The sequence below is a fragment of the Meles meles genome, chromosome 5, assembly GCF_922984935.1.
Source record: "Meles meles chromosome 5, mMelMel3.1 paternal haplotype, whole genome shotgun sequence".
NCBI classification, from domain to species: domain Eukaryota; kingdom Metazoa; phylum Chordata; class Mammalia; order Carnivora; family Mustelidae; genus Meles; species Meles meles.
This window is the reverse complement of record NC_060070.1, coordinates 130016554-130035844: the sequence shown is the minus strand read 5'-3', so window position 1 is coordinate 130035844 and position 19291 is coordinate 130016554. Positions and strand designations below refer to the sequence as shown.

General features: G+C 45.2%; 1 pseudogene; it reads right to left on the bottom strand.

The window, feature by feature from the left end:
* Window positions 1–862: 862 nt before the first annotated feature.
* LOC123942244 lies at window positions 863–19088 on the bottom strand (annotated as a pseudogene).
* Window positions 19089–19291: the final 203 nt, after the last annotated feature.

The following is a 19291-nucleotide window of genomic DNA, read 5'->3' as shown; positions in this document are numbered from 1 at the left end:
TTCATTTTCCGTCTTTGGATTGCTAAAAATCCATTCTTCCAAAGGGTTTTGGAAAATATTTAATTTTCTTGCTCCACTTTCGAAATCACAACCCCCATTCAAAAACCTCACACACACGCACATCCCAATAACACCATAAAACAAAGACTTATTTTTCCCTCATTAGAAACATTATACATTTTTTTATAATTTATTTGACAGAGAGAGAGAGAGAGATCACTAGTAGGCAGAGAGGCAGGCAGAGAGAGAGGAGAAAGCAGGCTCCCTGCTGAGCGAAGAGCCCAACGTGGGGTTCGATCCCAAAACCCTGAGATCATGACCCAGGCCAAAGGCAGAGGCTTAACCCACTGAGCCACCCAGGTGCCCCACAATATGCATTTTTACTGTAGATAGACATATACATGTAAGTGAAAAGATCATTTCACTCGGTCCCACCATTTGTAGGTAACGAGTTCACGCCTAGTGCCGATCTTTCCAGATTTATTTCCACGCACATTCCTATGTATAAATATTCTTATGAAAATACGATCATACCATAACTACCATTCATAATGGTATCATGATGTCAATTAAATCCATATCTTATGTGGTGTCCATACAGGTCTCTACAATTAAGAGATTAAATCTCTACAATAAAGAGATTAAAATGCATAGTCTCACACTGCATGGATCTACTAAAATTTATTTAATTCCCTGTCACTGGAAATATCTGTTTCACTAATTTTTAGGCATTGTAAGCAATACCTAAAACAACATTTACTTGTGTCTCTGGCATCATTTTTCTTTAGGTTAAAGTCCAAGACATGGAATTTTTGGAAGTTGAAGAGATTAGCAGCATTTTAAAGGTTTTACAAGAATGTCTTTAAGGTGAATCTGTTACATTTTGCTTCCTACAAATTGCTCTGTGTAGCCAGTGCCCAGTCTATAGCTTTGAGCTCTGGGGAGCCCCGTCAGGTGGCCTCGTCAACGCACGTGCCCCGCGTGTCTGCCCCAAGGCAGCTGAGCCGCTGAGACAGGCCTGGAATTCAAATACTCTCTTGGCACCAAAGGGGCAATCTGGAATATGCTTTACTTGAGGGCTCTTTCCCCCAGGAATCTGGATGAGGACAATCCCTCTGCCAATCTCTGAGAATTTGTCCCGATTCAGAAGCTATTCTGGGTTTAAGCCTCTGCAAAGTGCTATTTTCCCTGGATTCATGTTTTGCTAGGGCATCCAGTTCTCTTTCAGGCGCTTCTCCCACGCTTTCTATCATCTCTGCAGCATCATCCTTTTCTACAACTTCAGGTGTAATCCCATCTTCTGTTTCCATTCCGGTTTCAAGTCCTGGAAAGAGGAAGTGACAGTCTGGAATTCTCCTGTCTAGATGATTGGTGGGTAAGCCTGCTCGCGTCCCAGTCACTGGTCCGGACTAGGAAGCCACCTACTGCAGTAATGTGCTTTGTGACATCCAGGGCAGGTCTGGGGGCACAGATAGCCACAGGCTCTGCAGAGAGGAACACCAGACCCCAGCTGGAGGCACCAGGATTTTCCAGTCTGTGGGGGATGATTCTCAGAAGGGGGCTCAGATGAGTAAAACTTTTTCTTGGGTAGCTGATTCCTAAAAACTCACAGCCGGCTTAGCCCCATGGCTCTGGGTAGCAGAGGAGAAAGAGGCCTTAGTGGAAGGCATCGTGGTGAGGTTGCACAGTGGCACACGCACTTGCAGCACAAAGGGCTGAGGTGCCCAGCTCCACATCCAGTGGATGCCCCACCCCCGGCCTGCCGGGCCCGCGAGCCCCCACCAATCTCATGCAGAACTGCCCCTAACCGGCTGCCAGGCCAGCACGGCCTCTTCCCCAAGTCCTGCTCCGCTGACCGCTGAAATCCTTCAATATATTCATAACAGCTGTTTTTAAGTCCTTGTCTCATACTGACATTTTAAAAAATCTGTCATTTCTGGCTCTCTTTCTATTGTCTTGATTTCCTCCCTTGATTATGCATCATATTTTCCTCCTTTCCCATCTAGCATCTTCTAATTGAATGTAGGGCATGGCAGATGTTTCACTTTTAAGCATGTGGATTTTGTTGTCTTCTTGCAAAGAGTCTTGGTCTTTGCCCCTGCAGGTAGTTAATGTGCTTGTAGATCAGCGTGGTCCTTCCCAGGCTTGTTTCCAAGCTCTGTTGGATGGGTCTGGAGTAGCCTTTCCTTCAGTGCTACTTGAGTTCTATTCCTAAGGTGGGACATTTGTGGGATTTCTACTGAATATCCTGGGTAGTTCACTGAAATATCTCTGTGTGGCTGGTCCCAACTCAAACGTCTCCAGTCCCATGTGAGCGATAATTACCAAATAGCTGATCTTTCCCATGGTGGTTGATCTTTGCTTGGCCTTGGGGAATCTCACCTGTTATCACAAAACCAGCCTTCAAAGGTGCCATGCAGAATTATGGGGCAATGACTTTGCCTGGCTTTGCAGCTTTGACCTCCCTCGGTGTTCCAAACATCCGTCTCTGTCTTCTCAGCTCAGCAAGAGAGTTGGGCTCCCAGTGGATGCCTTCTCTCTGTGCCATGGTTCAGAAGGTTCTTCAGGCAGAAAGTACAAGTGACTGGAGGGTTCACCTCATTTGTTTCTCTTTTTTTCCAGAAGGTACAGTCAGTCCTCCTGGGTCTGTTTTCCGGGCGCTGAAAACAGTTGCTTCATAGATTTTGTCGAGTGCTCTCATTGTTTATGGCACAAGGGTTGGTCTGGAATCAATTTACTTCCCATATACTCCTTTTAATGAGGTTTTTTTTGGTGGGGGTGGGAGGGGTTATTATGTGGTTAAAAAAGAAAAAAAAAACAAAGAGTACTCTGGTTCTGAGGGAGGTTTTCCTTGCTCTTAAAAAAATAGTTGGGCAAAAATAAGTAGTACCTTTTCTGCCTCTGAAAGCATTTGATGCCACAACACATTGCCATAGGCTTCATGAGGGAAGCCAACCTAAGGGGAAGGCCAATAGCGTGTTGAGAGTAAGAGTCTAGAAAACACCTGGGTCTGTGGTAAAGACAGTGAGATGGAGTAACCAACCCTGGACCTATGCTAGCTCTGAACTAGCTGTTCTCAAACCTGTCAATCTCAGGGCCCGCTTCCATTCCTCATAGCCACCAAAGATCCCAATAAGCTTTTGTGAATGTGAGTTATCTCTGTCAATATTTACCATATTATTAATCAAAATTGAGAACATTTAAAAAGGTGTAATGATTACGAATTTAAATACATAATTAATCTATGGTCACATTGAAAACCCATTACAGGGGCGCCTGAGTGGCTCAGTGGTTTAAGCCGATGCCTTTGGCTCAGGTCATGATCTCAGGGTCCTGGGATCGAGTCCCACGTCCGGCTCTCTGCTCTGAAGGGAGCCTGCTTCCCTCTCACTCTCTCTGCCTGCCTCTCTGCCTACTTGTGATCTCTCTCTGTCAAATAAATAAATAAAATCTTAAAAAAAAAAAAAAGAAAACCCATTACATTTTACCGTTAACTAATTTTTTTTTATGAAAAAAAGTGTTTTATAAAAAAAAAACTTAGGGATCTGAGTGACATTGTTTTACATTTTTGCAAATCCCTTTAATGTCTGGTTTTTCATAAGTCCCATGACAACTGGATTTTTGTAACTGCTTTTGCATTCAATCTGTTCTCATCTGTTGTTTCAATTGAAAAACAAACAAACAAACAAATCTGGCCTCAGTCAGATCCCTAGTGGAGAAAAGGAGGAGTATTTTTATTTGTGTTCAGATAATTGTGGGTACTCTTCTTTGGTAGACACCAAAAACTTAACAAGTTGTAATTCCTTAAAGGTTATTAATAATGCAGACTCCGAAATAATCTCCAAAAATACCTATGCTTTATTACAGGTCTCAGTATATTTTTTTCCATAAAGGGTCAGATAATAAATACTTTCTCCTCTACGGGCCTTGACGTTGCTGTTACAACTGTGTCAAGTAGCTCGTGTAGCCCAAGGGCAGCCTCAGTGATACATAAACACATGAGTGTGGTTTTATTTCAATAAAACTTTTACAGAACGTTTTTTGAAATAAGCTTTTCGTAAACAACTCATGACTTCTGGTCTATGACAGTTAAAACCTGTTGGTCTATCCCTCACTGGGAATGGATGGTTTTGACCATGCAGAGGTCCCTGAAAGTGTTTCAGGGAACTCCAGGGGTCACTAGATCACAGTTTGAGAAATACTATAATATTTTTGTTATATGGGATAACACATTTCTTCTTGCAAAAGGCATTTTCAGTTGTATCTTCCATTCCTCCTAGACAAAAACATCCTAGCTGATGAAGTCCTAGGCAGTTTCACAAGCCAGAAATCTGCATACCGGTTTCTATTTTGGATTTGAGAAATGGCACATCAAACCCAGCCACGTTCCCTCCCACCAGTTCGATGTGCTAGCAGTAGAGTAGAAATTGCGTTGTATGTCAGGACTGAGAGGTCCTGAGGCAGCCCCTGGGAGCCTTGAGAACATTAGGGCCCCCTGGGGCCCCAGAACATTGTGAGAGAGCCTCAGAAAATTTCATGTTTTCACTAGGAGGAACAGAGGTAGCCAGAGTCCTCATTATCTGGACAGGCAGTATGTGAGTCAGGGTTCTCCGGGGAAACAGAACCAATAGGATATGTACATAAAGACATTTGTTTAAAAAAAAAATGGTCTTACAGGGCACCTGGGTGACTCAGTCGGTTAAGCATCTGCCTTCGGCTCAGGTCATGATCCCGGGGTCCTGGGATGGAGCCCTGCTTTGGGCTCCCTGCTCAGCAGGGAGCCTGTTTCACCCTCAGCCCCTCCCCCTGCTCATGCTCTCTCTCTTTCTCTCAAAAATACATAAAATCTTTTTTAAAAAATTGGCTCGCAAGATTACGGAGACAGAGAAGTCCTGCGGTCTGCCATCTGCAAGCTGGGGATTCAGGAGAGCCGGGGGTGTAGTTCCAGTCTGAGCCCAAAGGCCTGAGGATCCAGAGAGCCCATGGTGTGAGTCGGCGTCTGAGAGCAGAAGGCAGACATCCCGGCCCCCACAGTCTGCTAGAGAACAAATCTTCCCAACCTCCATCTCTTTCATCTCTTCGGGCCTCCAGTGGCTGGAATACGCCTGCCCACACTGGGAAGGGCAATCCGCTCTGCTCAGTCTCCCAACTCAAGTACTGATCTCATCTAAGACCACCCTCCCAGAAATAATGTTTAGCCCAATATCTGCCCCGCCCCCCACGGTCCAGTCAAGATGCCACGTAAAATTAACCATCACAATGGGTCAAGACAGGATAGGTCAGCGAGAACTCTGTAACGTGAGACTCCAGGGGCAGGTGATGCCGGATGGCGGGCAGAGAAGAGGGTGGGCAGGAGGGCAGGATGCCCCTCTCTGGCAAACCCCTCCCCCCCCACCCCAGACTGGCATCACCACCACCTTTATTGCTCAAAATCCACCTCAGGGAGGAGGCGGGAGGGGAAAAGCCCTGAGGTGCCTGGGGTTCTCCCAACTGGACAAACACAGACCTACACAGACTATGTTGAAGTTGTTGTTTCTCCCAAACAGAACAGCGGCTCTTGAGTTAGAAATGAAGATTAATTTTAGGAAAACTTAAAAATGTTTATATGCCTGTGTTTAAGTCCTAAAAGTTCCTATTTTCTTTCTTTTTTAAAAAAGATTTTATTTATTTCTTTGTCAGAGAGAGACAGAGACAGAATAAGCAAGGAGAGCAGCAAGCAGAGGCGGAGGGAGAAGCAGGCTTCCTGCAGAGCAGGGAGCCCCATGCTGGACTTGATCCAAGAACCTTGGGATCATGACCCAAACTGAAGGCAGACGCTTAACCAACCGAGCCACCCAGGTGTCTCTAAAAGTTCGTATTTTCTAACAATGGACAATCAGATTCAAAATTTGACCAACTGATGAAAAATACCTCAATCCCATATTTATTTATTTATTTATAAATATTTTATTTATTTGAGCGAGTGAGAGAGCATGAGCAGTGACGGGTAGGGGAAAGGGTGGCCGAAGGAGAAGCAGACTCCCCACTGAGCAGGGAGCCTGATGCAGGGCTCAATCCCATGACCCTGAGATCATGACCTGAGCCCAAGGCAGCCAGCCACTTGACCCACTGAGCCACGCAGGCGCCCCGATTTTTATTTCTATTTCTTAATTATGGGTAAGGATGAGCATCACTCAGATGTTGTTGGGGACATCATACCGGAATCCACCACAGTGCCTTTGAGCACAGTGCAGTTCATATTTGCGGGTTCAGATCTGTAGATGAGCTGACTTGCACCCACCTGGGGACCACGACATTAACCCTCACAAATGATGAGCCTTACAGTCTGTCCAGCATTAAACAGACCACTCATGAGACATATTCCTCCATTTCAAGTTGACCTTCTACCCTCTTGTATGGTGATGCTGTTTATCATGGAAGTTACATTTGGTTTTCCTATGTGCACTGCCCTGTCTATGTCTTCGAATCAACTCTGGCTTCTGGAACCAAGGCCAGGGCACTAGGCTCCGTGTGATTCAGGATTTTGTTACTTCCCGAATCTCTCTTCTCCTTCCCAATATCCTAATAAAAATAAACATGTCCTTTGAATATATATTCCTCATGACAGAGGCAAGTAATTTTCCATGTTGTGCAGTTTTCTTATATATTAAATAGTTTGTGTTTGCTTGCCTGCAGGGGTCATGCCCATTTATAAATTATTCTGATTAAAAACAAAAAGTACACAGACTAAAGAAGCCTGCCTGAAATCCCACTGCTCTAACAGAAGCAGTTAGTTTCATTTCTTTAATATTAGCTTTCATCATTGCTTAACTCCACAGCTATTTTAAATGCATATCATGCTATGTCATTAACTAAGCATTTCTCCTCTAATGGTCTATTATATTGAGTCTACAAACGTGATAAAACATAAAAACAACTGCATTGTGGATTTGCACAATCCTTGGCGACTGTGAAATTTAAATATTGTCACATCTCTTTGTTCTACTTTCTTCGCTCATTCATTTGTTCATTTACTTACTCATTTACTCAACACCTATTTATGGAGCTGGGCAATGAGAATACAAATAAAGTAGGAGAGACACTGTTCCTGCCCTTCAGGATATTAAGTGCAGGAGGGGAGACAGATATCATCATGTGAGTGTCACGCATTGACCCATTTGAGCCATGTGTTCATGTTCTGTCCACATAAGCAACCAAATAGAAATGCCCTCCCCCCTTTTTTAATGATCTTGCTAATTAGGTACACATGTGGCAGCTCTGCGTGTTTTGGTTGATGGAGTTATTTCCTCAGGATTAGAAAAGCAGAACCACGACGGGGATCTGTAAGACTTGCTGTCCTCTTTTGTGGTTTAATCTCCAGACAGCACTCCCTTCTACTTCCTGCCACAGGATGGGTCGTCAGATAAAACGTCCTTCTGAATGAGGAAAACAATTAAACGTTGAAAATGTGAGAACAAGAAAAAACAAGCTAAAAATAGAACGCACCAGCCTGCTTTATGCACCACATTTTTTTATCTGGTGGATTCGGCCATAGCATTTTTACCTTATTCTATCCTTTCTGCACTATACCATGTTTATAAAGAGGAAGTCAGCAAAACATTAACTAACTGCACCACTTAGTATTTTAAAAAGACTCTTTTATGTTTCAGGTCTGGAATTAATCATTAACCCTTTTTAAAAAAAAATGTGTTTAAACAATAACATTTAAACCTACAAGATGGGGGCACCTAGATGGCTCAGTCAGTTAAGCATCTGCCTTTGGCCCAAGTCATGATCCCAGGGTTTTGGGTTGGAGCCCCGCATCCGGCTCCCTGCTCCACGGGGAGTCTGCTTCTCCCTCTCCCTCTGCCTGCTGCTCCCCCTGCTTGTGGGCTCTCTCTCTGTGTCAAATAAATAAATAAAATATTTTTTTAAAAAATTCACAGGATGAAAGAATAGCTCAGTCAATTCTTGAATACCCTTCTTCTAATTTCAACAGTTATTCATGTTTTACCCATTGTGTAACATTTGCTTGTGTGCGTGTGTACATTATTCTGCTGAATTATTTGAAAGTAGATTATAGAAATCTTAACATTTCACTCCTAAAAGTTTCAGTATACACCTGCTAAGGACAAAGACATTCTCTTATATAAGCATAATGCTATTACCACTCCCAGGAAACATCATTAATTCAAGAGGGTCGCCTAATGTCCAGCTGCCAGCTGCAGAGTCCTGGGATTGCAAGCTGGCTCCTCCCATCTTCCTGCTGGAACTGGCTGTCAGCCGCGCCCGCCTGGGCACTGAACCTTGTCCCTGCCCTGTCCACTGCCTGTTCAAAACTGGAAGTCTGACTTGGGGCACAGTCCGTGCCCAGATATCGTGCCAACCACCTTCATCCATCAGCTCAGACCCCTGGATGCTGATGCCTTCCCACATCCCTAAAAATTGAGCCCACCATTTCCTATCTCTGCGGGCTTGCCCTGCAGCTAGGGTGATGCCTCTTGACCTTGACCCGTGGCCATGCCATAGCCGTTCACTGATATTTCAAATGGCAAGGGAAGGTGTAACCATATGTAGTAGGGCTGGGCATAGACATTTCCAACTTGTTCCTTGAGCACAACATTACTGAAACAAAATGGATTTTACCAGTAACACCCATGAGCTTAAATTTCATTATTATTTCTGTCATAAGAGAGCTGCTCATAAAAGCCAAGTGCATTTCAGCTTTTTAGTAAAGGAAATGCTTTGGACTGATGAAGATCAAATTCTTGACGGTGTTGAAAGAGTGAACTGCTTCAACTCTCCTTCCCCTTGCTTATTTAATCTCCCAGCCTAAGCATGTCTCTTGCAGCAGGCCAAGGAGAGCAAATTCTTCCGGTCCCAGGAGCCATCTGCAATGACCATCACAGACGGAAGATAATAAGCAAAGACTCCATGTCAGGGTGAATGGGTCAGGTGACACAGACATTTGCCAGCCCTGGCCCTTGTCCTGGTCACTGGCCGGTCCACAAAACTGTAAGGATGCTCCAGAGCCCTTTGCCCAAAACGGAAGAGATGCTGGCGTTTCTCAAGGGCACAAGCTCATTTGAATAAGGGGTACTGACTATCTTGCCCATTAATAAAGGGAACTTGCTGTAAGGACAAAAAGCCCAAGAGAAAAGGAGAAAGCAGGGGAGTGAATAAAAACAGAAACAGGCTCCATGCTCTGACAGGCAAGTTTCTCAATGCATCTGGTCCTTCAGTGAGTAGAAATATCTCATTGGAAGCAGAATCCCACAGGCAAGCGTTTGGGCTTTCTCTTTTCACCGCATTAACACCCCGACAAAGGGCTGTGGCATTGCTGATGCCGGAAATGAGGGGAAGAGTAGATGGATCCCCCCCCCCCTTCCCTTTCATGCAGACAGTCCTGGAGGCTGTGTGCTGGTTACCTAGGAAACTATGTATGTGAAACTCCAGAAAATGTGCTGTCAGGCGGCACGAGAGGGAACTGCTGAGTTTTTTGCTGGCATTGCATGATGCGAGGCCATTTTCTTAACCCCTCGGAACCAGTGTCCTCATGCACCAGGAGGAGATAATCTCTATCTCATGCATGTGTGCGTGTGCGTGCGTGTGTAAAGCGTCTTAGTTGATTGTAGAGTACAGAAGGAGCTCAGTGTGGATCTCTCCCTTCTTTTCCCTTCATCTCCCAAACATGTTGCACAGAATAGGCACCACTGAATAAATGGCACAGAGATCTAATATAGAAACCATTTTGGTACGCCATGAGATGTTCATTCAATTTTTGTAACTGCAATGACATTTAACACGTAATAAAAATGTTTATTATGTGGCATTAGATGATCAGTCTCTTGCAAATGGAAAAAATCACTTAAAATGCAAATACTGGGGCGCCTGGGTGTCTCAGTAGGTTAAAGACTCTGCCTTTGGCTCAGGTCATGATCCCAGCGTCCTGGGATCAAGCTCCACATGGGAGAGGGGGGGTCTTTGCTCAGCAGGGAGCCTGCTTCCCCCCCAACCCCCGCGCCTGCCTCTCTGCCTACTTGTGATCTCTGTCTGTCAAATAAATAAATAAAATCTTTTAAAAAATGCAAATGCTGCTAGCTTATCCCCTCCTTAAATCTGAAATGTTTAAAATGTCTTCGATGCTCTTTGAATCAGCACAGCCGCACAGTTGGCTTTGAAGAGCCCATCAATAGCATTCCCTTGTTGTCTGCTTGGATTCGGACCGAGTGAGGGCTGGCTGCGGGAGTCGGACATACTGACGGGGAAACAGCAGCATTATTACTGATAAAGACCATCTTACTGGGGCGCCTGGGTGGCTTGGTCGGTTAAGTGTCTGCCTTTGGCTCAGGTCATGATTTCCAGGTCCTGGGATCGAGCTCCTTGGCAGGCTCCCAGCTCAGCAGGGGAGTCTGCTTCTCCCTCTCCCTCTGCCTCTCCCCCTGCTTGTGCTCTCGCTCTCTCTCTGTCTGTCACTCTCTGAAATGAATAAATAAAATCTTGAAAAAAAAGACAACATATTACTGACTGTGTGACAACAATGGGCTTTTGCTGCCGCTCCTCAGAAAGACTTCACATTCCCATCTCAGGCAATGCCCCACAACCGGGGCCGCTCCCCGCCTTGGCACCCCCGCCAGGGCTGGGCCTCCCCGCCAAGCCTGGGCCTGGCACAGGCACCCAATACCACCCTCCCCCAGTAGGCAGACTGCCCCCCAAGCCATGCAGCAGAACAAGAGGTCGCTGACCACATGTGCTTTAAGAACTTCAAAGGACTTAAAAGTAGAAGTTTCCAGGTGAATTAGGGAAGTGAATTCCCCCTTCAGGACTCCGGGGCTCCTGGCGTCTGGGCCTCTGATGCGGCCTCAGCAGAGCTCTGCTTTTTGAGCTGCCCTCAGCTAGCCAACTGCCTCACCCACAGGCGTGGTCCCTTTCCCGGGGACCTGCTGCATATACAAGGCCTGGTGAGGGGAGGGTGTGAAGGTTTAGCCCCCTTGCCTCAAACTGGGATGTCCCTGAAGAGTCTTCTGAGTTCCAGAGCCTTGCCCGGGAGTGCACACCTCAGCTTCTCCTTTCCCCCAATCCAGCTCCCTTCGTTCTCCAATATGCTTCTTGTGCAAATCTCTCCGAGTCTGTTTCCCAAGAGACCGATGGGAGACAAGGAATTTTCAAGTAACTGGATCATGCATTCAGATCGTCAGGAGGTGGTAGACTCCACCATACAGAATTATATCTGGAAACTCACATTCTTCTGTCATTTTCTTCATATATTTGTATGATCACTTTTCTCCCCTTGTTTTCCCCTTCAGCTGCTTCTCTGCGGAGCTGTTATTCATCTGATCTTGGACCTCTGGCTAGTCCCCTAATTTTTTAACCAAATTCTCTCCTAGTTTCCATCCCCTGCCCTTCTTTCCGATACTTTTTAGATTTGCTTGGCTTTATCTTCCAGTATCTCAACTGGGTTTTCAATCACGCTCTTACATTTTTTTAATTTCTAAGAATTTTTCAATTCTTTAATTTCATTTTCTATATATTCTGTTATTTCATGGATACACTATCATCTCTTCTCAGGCGAGATTCATAAGATTTGTAAAGGACATTCCCTTTTCCCTTCATAATTTTCTCCATGTTTCTTTCTTTGTTCTTAATCTCGGCTTACTTGTTTGAACCTCTGTCTTCCAGGTACCTGGTCGTCTTCAGTTGTGTGCCCATTTTTTTTTTTAAATGTTTTATTTATTTGACAGAGAGAAATCACAACTAGGCAGAGAGGCAGGCAGAGAGAGAGGAGGAAGCAGGTTCCCTGCAGACCAGAGAGCCCAATGCGGGGCTCGATCCCAGGACCCTGGGATCATGACCTGAGCCAAAGGCAGAGGCTTTAACCCACTGAGCCAACCAGGCACCCCCAGTTGTGTGCCCATTTTTAAGAGAGAGACACTAAGAGGCTATTTGGGATCTGTAGGCCCTGCATGGAACCTTTTGAGCATGGGGTTCCTTGGGTGAATTAAGAGCAATCTGTCTGGTTATTTGATCCGGGAACCATCAGTGACAGCGTACAAGACTGAACGAGAGCTGACTATTTGCTCTGTGATGGTGAAATTTTGTGTGTCGACTTGGTTAAGCTATGTAACCCAGCTGTTCAGTCACAGACTAGTCTAGATGCTACTGGGAAGGTATTTCGTCATGGCTCACACTGCAATCTGTTTACTTAACATTTTATTAACAGATTACCTTTCATAATAGGGATAAGCCTCATCCAAATGGTCGAAGGCCTTGAGAGCAAAGACTGAGGTTTCCCACAGATGAATCCAATCAAGACCATAACCTAGAAACCCTGCTCGAGTTTCCAGCATGTCGGCCTGCCCTACAGAGTTCAGGCTTTATTGGTTCTATTTCTAGAGAAACCGACGGATACACAATCTTGCAATGTGATTTTGTTACTCTGTCAATCAAGAGGTGGAATCGATTTCTCTGTCTCTTGAATCTGGGTTGGGCTTCATGATTTACTTTCGCCAACAGGACATTAGAAAGTGTGATACAAGGAAGAGTAGCAAAAGAACTTGTGGATTGGCGCTTGCCCTCTCCTGCCACTGGAGACCCTTTGCCACCATATAAACAAGTGTGGTTAGCCTGATGGATGATGCAAGACACATGGCTTTTCCAGCTGGCACCAAGCCAACTGCCAGACATGATATAAGCCCCTCGCAAGACCAACAAGCCTGCCAACCAACTGACACGTGAGTGAAGCTACCCCAGAATATCAAGTCCCAGATGAACAGGCCCGTCACAAAACCACTCAGCTGACCTCAAACCTATCATTAATAATAAATAGTTTGTCTCAATCCACAAAGTATTGGGGCAGATTTTTGTGCAGCAAAAGATAGCCTACATAATCATTACTATGACATCTTTGTTCTTGAAATGATCATATAGCCCAGATTACCCCCCCATATCCTGCTTCTTCTGCCTGGCCGCCAGGATTCTACTTGCTGAGTAGAAGGCTGGAAATTTCAGCATTTGTAATGTAAATATTCACTTCATCCCCTGAACAAAGTGCAGCCAGGCCAACTATGAAGTTTTAGAGGGCACAAAGTGTCCACATGGAAGACTGCCCTCACTTCTGACAAGTGCAAGTACAAGGAGCCCCCCAAACCACCCTCAGTTTTAACAATTTGTCAGAAGGATTCACAGAACTCACTGAAAGTTGTTATGTTCATGGTTTCTTATGGGGCAAGTATATAGATTAAAATCAGCAAGAAAGAAGGCACTTGGGGAAGAGTCTCAGACGGTCTGAATGTCGAGATTCCAGTCATCCCTTCCCCGCACTGTCAAGGACAATGCTCATTCCCAGCATCTGTGTAGGACAACACACACCAAGGATTTCCAACCAAGGAAGTTCGCCTGAGCCTCTGGTGTCCAGAATTTTGGGGAGGACTTTTATCTCCTGCCACCAGGGACACATATTGCTCATGTGGCCAAACGTTAGTCTCCAGCCCATCCTGGAGGTTGAGCTGATACCTTCAATCTCTAGTTCCTGGAGATCTGAACTAGTACCAAAGCCCCTATCATAAAGCACATTGACAGACTGTCTGATGGCCAAAACCCTCAAGCAAATACAGATGGTCCTATTAGACATTCCAGGGACCAAAAAATCACCTCCCAGGAGCCAAGAGCAAAGGCCCGACCCCTCTTTGGATAAGATTGAGTCTTCACTATACAGACCACCCCCTGGCCTTTGGCCAAGACTCTGTTATAGCAAAACCATCACCTTTGTCTGGGCCTCTGTGATTAATACAGTATTTGCTAGACAAAGCAATGGTAAACAACTAATTCACCCTGTAAAGCCATGACATAGATATTCACATTTTGTACTAGGTTGATTACTCCTGTCCTCTCTTGATGTGCTGCTGTTTGTACCTTATAATAACCTTGTACAGAACTATTTAGCAGAAATATTGGTTTATGGTTAGTTAAATCCAGCTGTTCCCCAAGATAGTAATTTTATTAATCCCAATGAGGTTTTAACTCAATTTCTCAATATATTTGATTATGAGTGTCAGTATTACCAGAAGACCTGTTTACATTAGATGGTTGAATCTCACCAACAGGGCCAGTGGTACGTCATGCCAGCATGGCAACCTGAAAAATAAGAGTCAGAAGTACGCCACATTACCAGAGTCCCACTGAGTCATTAGGAATTAGTCCAGTCCCTCGAGCTATCTCGTGGTGTCTCCCTGAGTCACGCCGCTCTCATTCTGTAAGCTTCCATTCGACCTTGTCAAGCTTCCAAAGGCAAGAGTAGTCCACCAGTGTATGGGCCCACCTTCCAAGGCATCGAGTATAATTGAGCTAAGAGACAATACCGTCTCTTGCTCAGAGTCTCTCTCAAGGCACCAATGTAATATTGTATTTCCTTCATTGCACAGAACTCCACATTTACCGGTTTAATTTTACCAGGCATTTCCACCTCTTTTGAGAAAGGATGTTGGTTTTGGCTAATGTGCTGGTCTAGATTGCCATTAGGAATACCAGTCCAGCAAGTACCTCCCCCTCAATCCACTCTCATTCCTATACAGGTACTTAGGGTTACATACGTACAGAAAAAGTGGACTTTCTTCACCCCTAGGCAATATAGCTGCATTCACTGTTAATCTAAATTTTGCAAGATGAGATAAATGTACCACCTACTCCATTAGGCCCTTAGTAATTCTGGGTGGATCTGAACTAGTTAAACTAGTTAAACTAGAAGGTTTAACAGTATAGTGGCAGTTTTTTGTTTAGGGATCATCCCTGCCACTGGCACCTGTGGTTGTGGCTCTGCTCCCAGGGCCACCATATCAGGTAGGAAAAAATAAAGTGGAGCTCCCATGGGGAAGAATTGTAGAGTAACAACACCCCCTCCCAACACATTCCCCAGATCTCATGGAAAAAAAAACCAGAGAAATCTGCCTACTGCAGATACTTCATTGGTCCCCTTCATGTTGAGTGTGAGCACAGACTCATGAGGGCATGTAAGCCTGCCCTTCGTGCCTTAATCATCGTCTGTTCTAATCATCTTCAAACTATCAGGATCAAAGTATATTCAAAGTTGATCAAAGTTGAGGAAATGTGCCCTGATGGTCCAAATTGGTACAAAATCTTCTAGTCCAGTGCTTTTCTGGTATTTGGAACGTTCACCTCAACTACCAGGTATCCACAACCCAATCCAGAGCAAGTATCTATTACAGCAGGAACCCGGCTGTAGTCTCCACAGGCTACTCACATCAGTCTGATTTTACAGCCATGTGTGTGGCCTTCTCCTTGGAGGCTGCCTCAGAACCACCTACAGCCTCTGTCTTTCTTATGGACAGACTGTATAGTTGGCATTTTGTGCCTTATAGGGCAGAGGAGGAATGTGTCTAAATTTAGGCCATCTCTGCATTGCTATAGGGCCTACCTATGTATTATTCCATGGCCATCTCAAAGATTGCCACTTGCCAATTCCAACCACTTCCAATACCAGGAGGAGGTCTTTTTCATGGGCAATGACGTGTCCTATTTTAACGTACCCCTCAAATTCTCATAGTGATTTTCATATGGCTGTGCCCCATATGGTATTCCTTTAATAGGTCAGCTTTCCATAGTCCATCTGTCTGATCCCATGGCCCAGCCATTGGCCACCATCATGAATGAGAACACAAACACAGAGGCAAATAGCATACATTCCATCCCACTAAGCTGAATTGTTTTTAGCCTCTTTGATAAGAATGGCAGCTTTCCAAACAGGATGCTTGGAAATGTTCACTTTGGAATTGCTATCCATAAATCAAGCAGTTCTTTCTTGATCAATAGAGAGTTGCTTATATGGCTACACCCAAGTGGCTTCAGTGTCCAGCAGCACGTCAGATGGTTCCAACATCAGTCCTACAGGAGAAGGAGCTCCCTGTTTATGAGTACCTCTCCTTGGATTCCCTTGGTACCATTTCCTATGTAAATGTCCTTTTTATTATATGGAAATCTTCTGAGCACTCCCCTCCCCATTACAGTAATTTTTTACATACCCAGGACATTATTTCAAAATTTCAAGCATTTCAAGATTATTTTATGTCCTTCAGTCATAAGAACAATTTCAATCAATGTCAAATAGCAAGCTAGTAATTGTCTTTCAAATGAGAATGTTCTGGAATTTTCAAACAGCAATCCTAGGGGTCATTGCTCAGTGGCACTCCCAGGCTTTTGCCATGAGCCTCACTCTGTACCCCACACCTCACCCCTTTGCCTTTCCCCCCATTATCTTTCAAATCTTCTCTATCTGTGGCTTCACCTGAACTATTTCTTTTGGTGGTAGTCCTATGAAAACTCAGATTCCAATCTTGGCTCTGCCTGAAGATCCACCCAACATCTACCTTTCATTTTGGTTATTGGCAATAATAACAACGAAGGGATTAATATTTGCTTGTTTCTTGTTACTTTGCACTTCCTTATACACCCAGTGAGCCCACTCCTCAGGAGTTGGAGCCGTCATTTCTAAATTCTTTTGACAACTTTAAAAAAATTTTTTTAATTATTTATTTATTTGTCTGAAAGAGAGAGAGAGAGTGCCATGGGGGGCAGCGGTGGGGAAGAACAGAGGAAAAGGAGCAAGCAGACTCTGTGCTGAGCACAGAAACCAACGTGGGACTTGATCCCATAACCCTGAGATCATGATTGGAGCTGAAATCAAGAGTCAGACCCTTAGCCAACTGAGCCACCCAGGCGCCTCTCTTTTGGCAACTTTTGCCTCTAATAACTAGGCAGCACAGCTCCCCTGTATTCTAGGGAACCCTGTGGCCACCTGAGTAACCCCCACCCATTCTTCCTTCTCTTCTTGAACCATGTTTCATGAGTCAGGCTAGCGAATCCCACTTCTGACACAAATTGAGAAGCATTTGGGCCAACTGTGAAGTCAGAAGGAACAGTCCCCAAGAATATCTTTACTTCTGACACCAGCTGCAAGGTCAGGATCTCCAAGATCACCCTTAGGTTTGATAATTCACTAGAAGGACTCACAGAACTTACTGAAAGCTCTTATCTTCACAGTTACAGATTTGTTTTTATAGGTAAAGTCTATCAAAGCTACAGATTAAATTAGCCAAGGGAAAGGTACAAAATCCAGAGTCCAGAGGAGGACCATACACAGAGTTTCTGTTGTCCCTCCATGGAGTCAAGACATGTTACTTTTACTGCAATGATGTGTGACAATGTGTATGGAGTATCACCAACCAGGGAAGCTCATTTGAACTACAGGGTTCAGAGTTTCTGTTGTGCCTCATGTGCATGTTTGTGGATGTCCCAGTGCACACATCCAAACTTCATTACCCCTCTTCATTCGCAGTCTCCCCTTGGTCCTAAAGGCGCATACAGCAGGCATGACCTGTCCGCAGGAAGACTTGGAAGAGAGACTTATACATTCACTAGAAGTGGGCTCAGAGCAGTTTGGGCAGGAAATTCAGACATCCAAGGATGTCTGATCCATGGGACATGGTTGAAAAGAGGGGTGCAAGCTCTGGGTGCATATGATCTCTTGATTAGACAAATGTCTCCCAGGGGGAAGGGCATGGCAAAAAGAAAGGGAGAAGAATGCCTACAGTTGGAATAGATCCTGTTATTGAGGATCTATTATCTATTATTGAGCTAAACTTATGAGCCCATATCAAATCTTCAGCTGGACTGCCTGCTTTTATCCCCATAGCTATATTCTCACCTCTGATTTCAGTTTTGCAGGCACTAGTTGATCCAAAAGGCTTACAAAAGCATGTTACATCTACAAGCCTAGATGTGGAATCCCAGCCCCAGACAGGCTTTACCTTCGTTCCTTGCCACGTTACTAGGAAGCCTTAGAAAAGGAGGCTAGGGGGTTAGAGAACTCTCAGAGAGCTTGATTGGTATAGCAGATCACATGTGGGCAATCTTTGTGCCTAGAGCTGTGACTATGTGAGCCATTCAGAAAGTCTACCAGAATATTCACGTTTTCTACATTCTGCCTCAGGAAATGACCAGAACTATGGCCAATGTTACTAAAGACCCAACACCATCACAGAGAACTATGGAGAACCCCAGTGAAATAGACCTCAACAGGTGTCTGGCATTGGCCATGATTCTGGCTTCCCAAAGAAGCAGAAGTAACCACTGTGCATGAGTTCCCATAAATGTCTATGCCACCACCAGAAATACCCACTGCAAATCCAGAAATCCATCAAATTGCCACTGTCCTCTTCATTTCTGCCATTAAGTATGCTTCAAGCCCAACATCTCAGAACCTGCTCGAATAACTCCCTTCAAACTCCGAATTGTGGTTTACTCCCTAATTTAGCCCTCAGTCATTATTCCTTTTAGTATATTCCCAAGTATGCCTCTTATGACACCCCTGATTTTGAAGACCTCTAACACCGACCTGTCAGTATAGGGACATGCCCAGCTGATGATAACAGCTAGTCCTTCAGAGCCAACAGTGGGAGTCAGCCCACTCCTGATAACTAACTGAACCAACACCAACCTCACAAGGACCATTATTCCACCCCCCACAGCATTTAACAGCATATTGTAGCTCTGAAACAACGGAGGCAATGACCAACTGTTCACAATTGCCCATTACTTACCCTCTGCTTTGCTTCACCCAACTGTGGGCAGGATTTCCCCCACCCACAGCCCATAAATTTTGGCTTGCACCAAGTTTAAACAAGCATACCGGTGAACTTGTTGTCCCCTTAACAGTTCAGTTTGAGAATCTGTTGACAATGGAGAAAAATATTCCAGCTGGGAAACCTGATTAGGGACCTACAGCCCCACATCTCTTTCCCTCCTCATCCACACAGTCCCTGCCAGTCCTGCCCATCTCTGCCTGTAAAACTCTGTTCTGACTGATGTCTGATGCTTGCAGATTTCTCAGATCAGAACGGTAGATAATTTCCCTAATGTGAGCACCACCGACATGATGAGACATCATGTCGGAGTCTGTCTTCCTGTCTGAGAGGCGGCAGGTGACGTCCCGGCTGGCGCTGTGACTGCCGACCACAGTGGGCGAGGCAGGAGCCAGCCTGGTGCAAGGGTGTGGGCGGGCCCCTGGACAAGGACGTGGTCTCTTTCACAACCGCCATATTGCCCACCACAACCTCCCCGCCCCCTTTCCTGCTACTAATGCACAATGAAGCCTGTGCCCTCGCCATGCCCAGCTCTACCCACTGTCCCGGGTGGGGATCCCAGACTGCTCCAACCTGTCCTTCCCCACCCACCCCTGGCCGTGGGTAGGGGCAGCAGAATTTATGGATGTCAGTGGTCTAAAACCGCTGTGCCTGGAGGG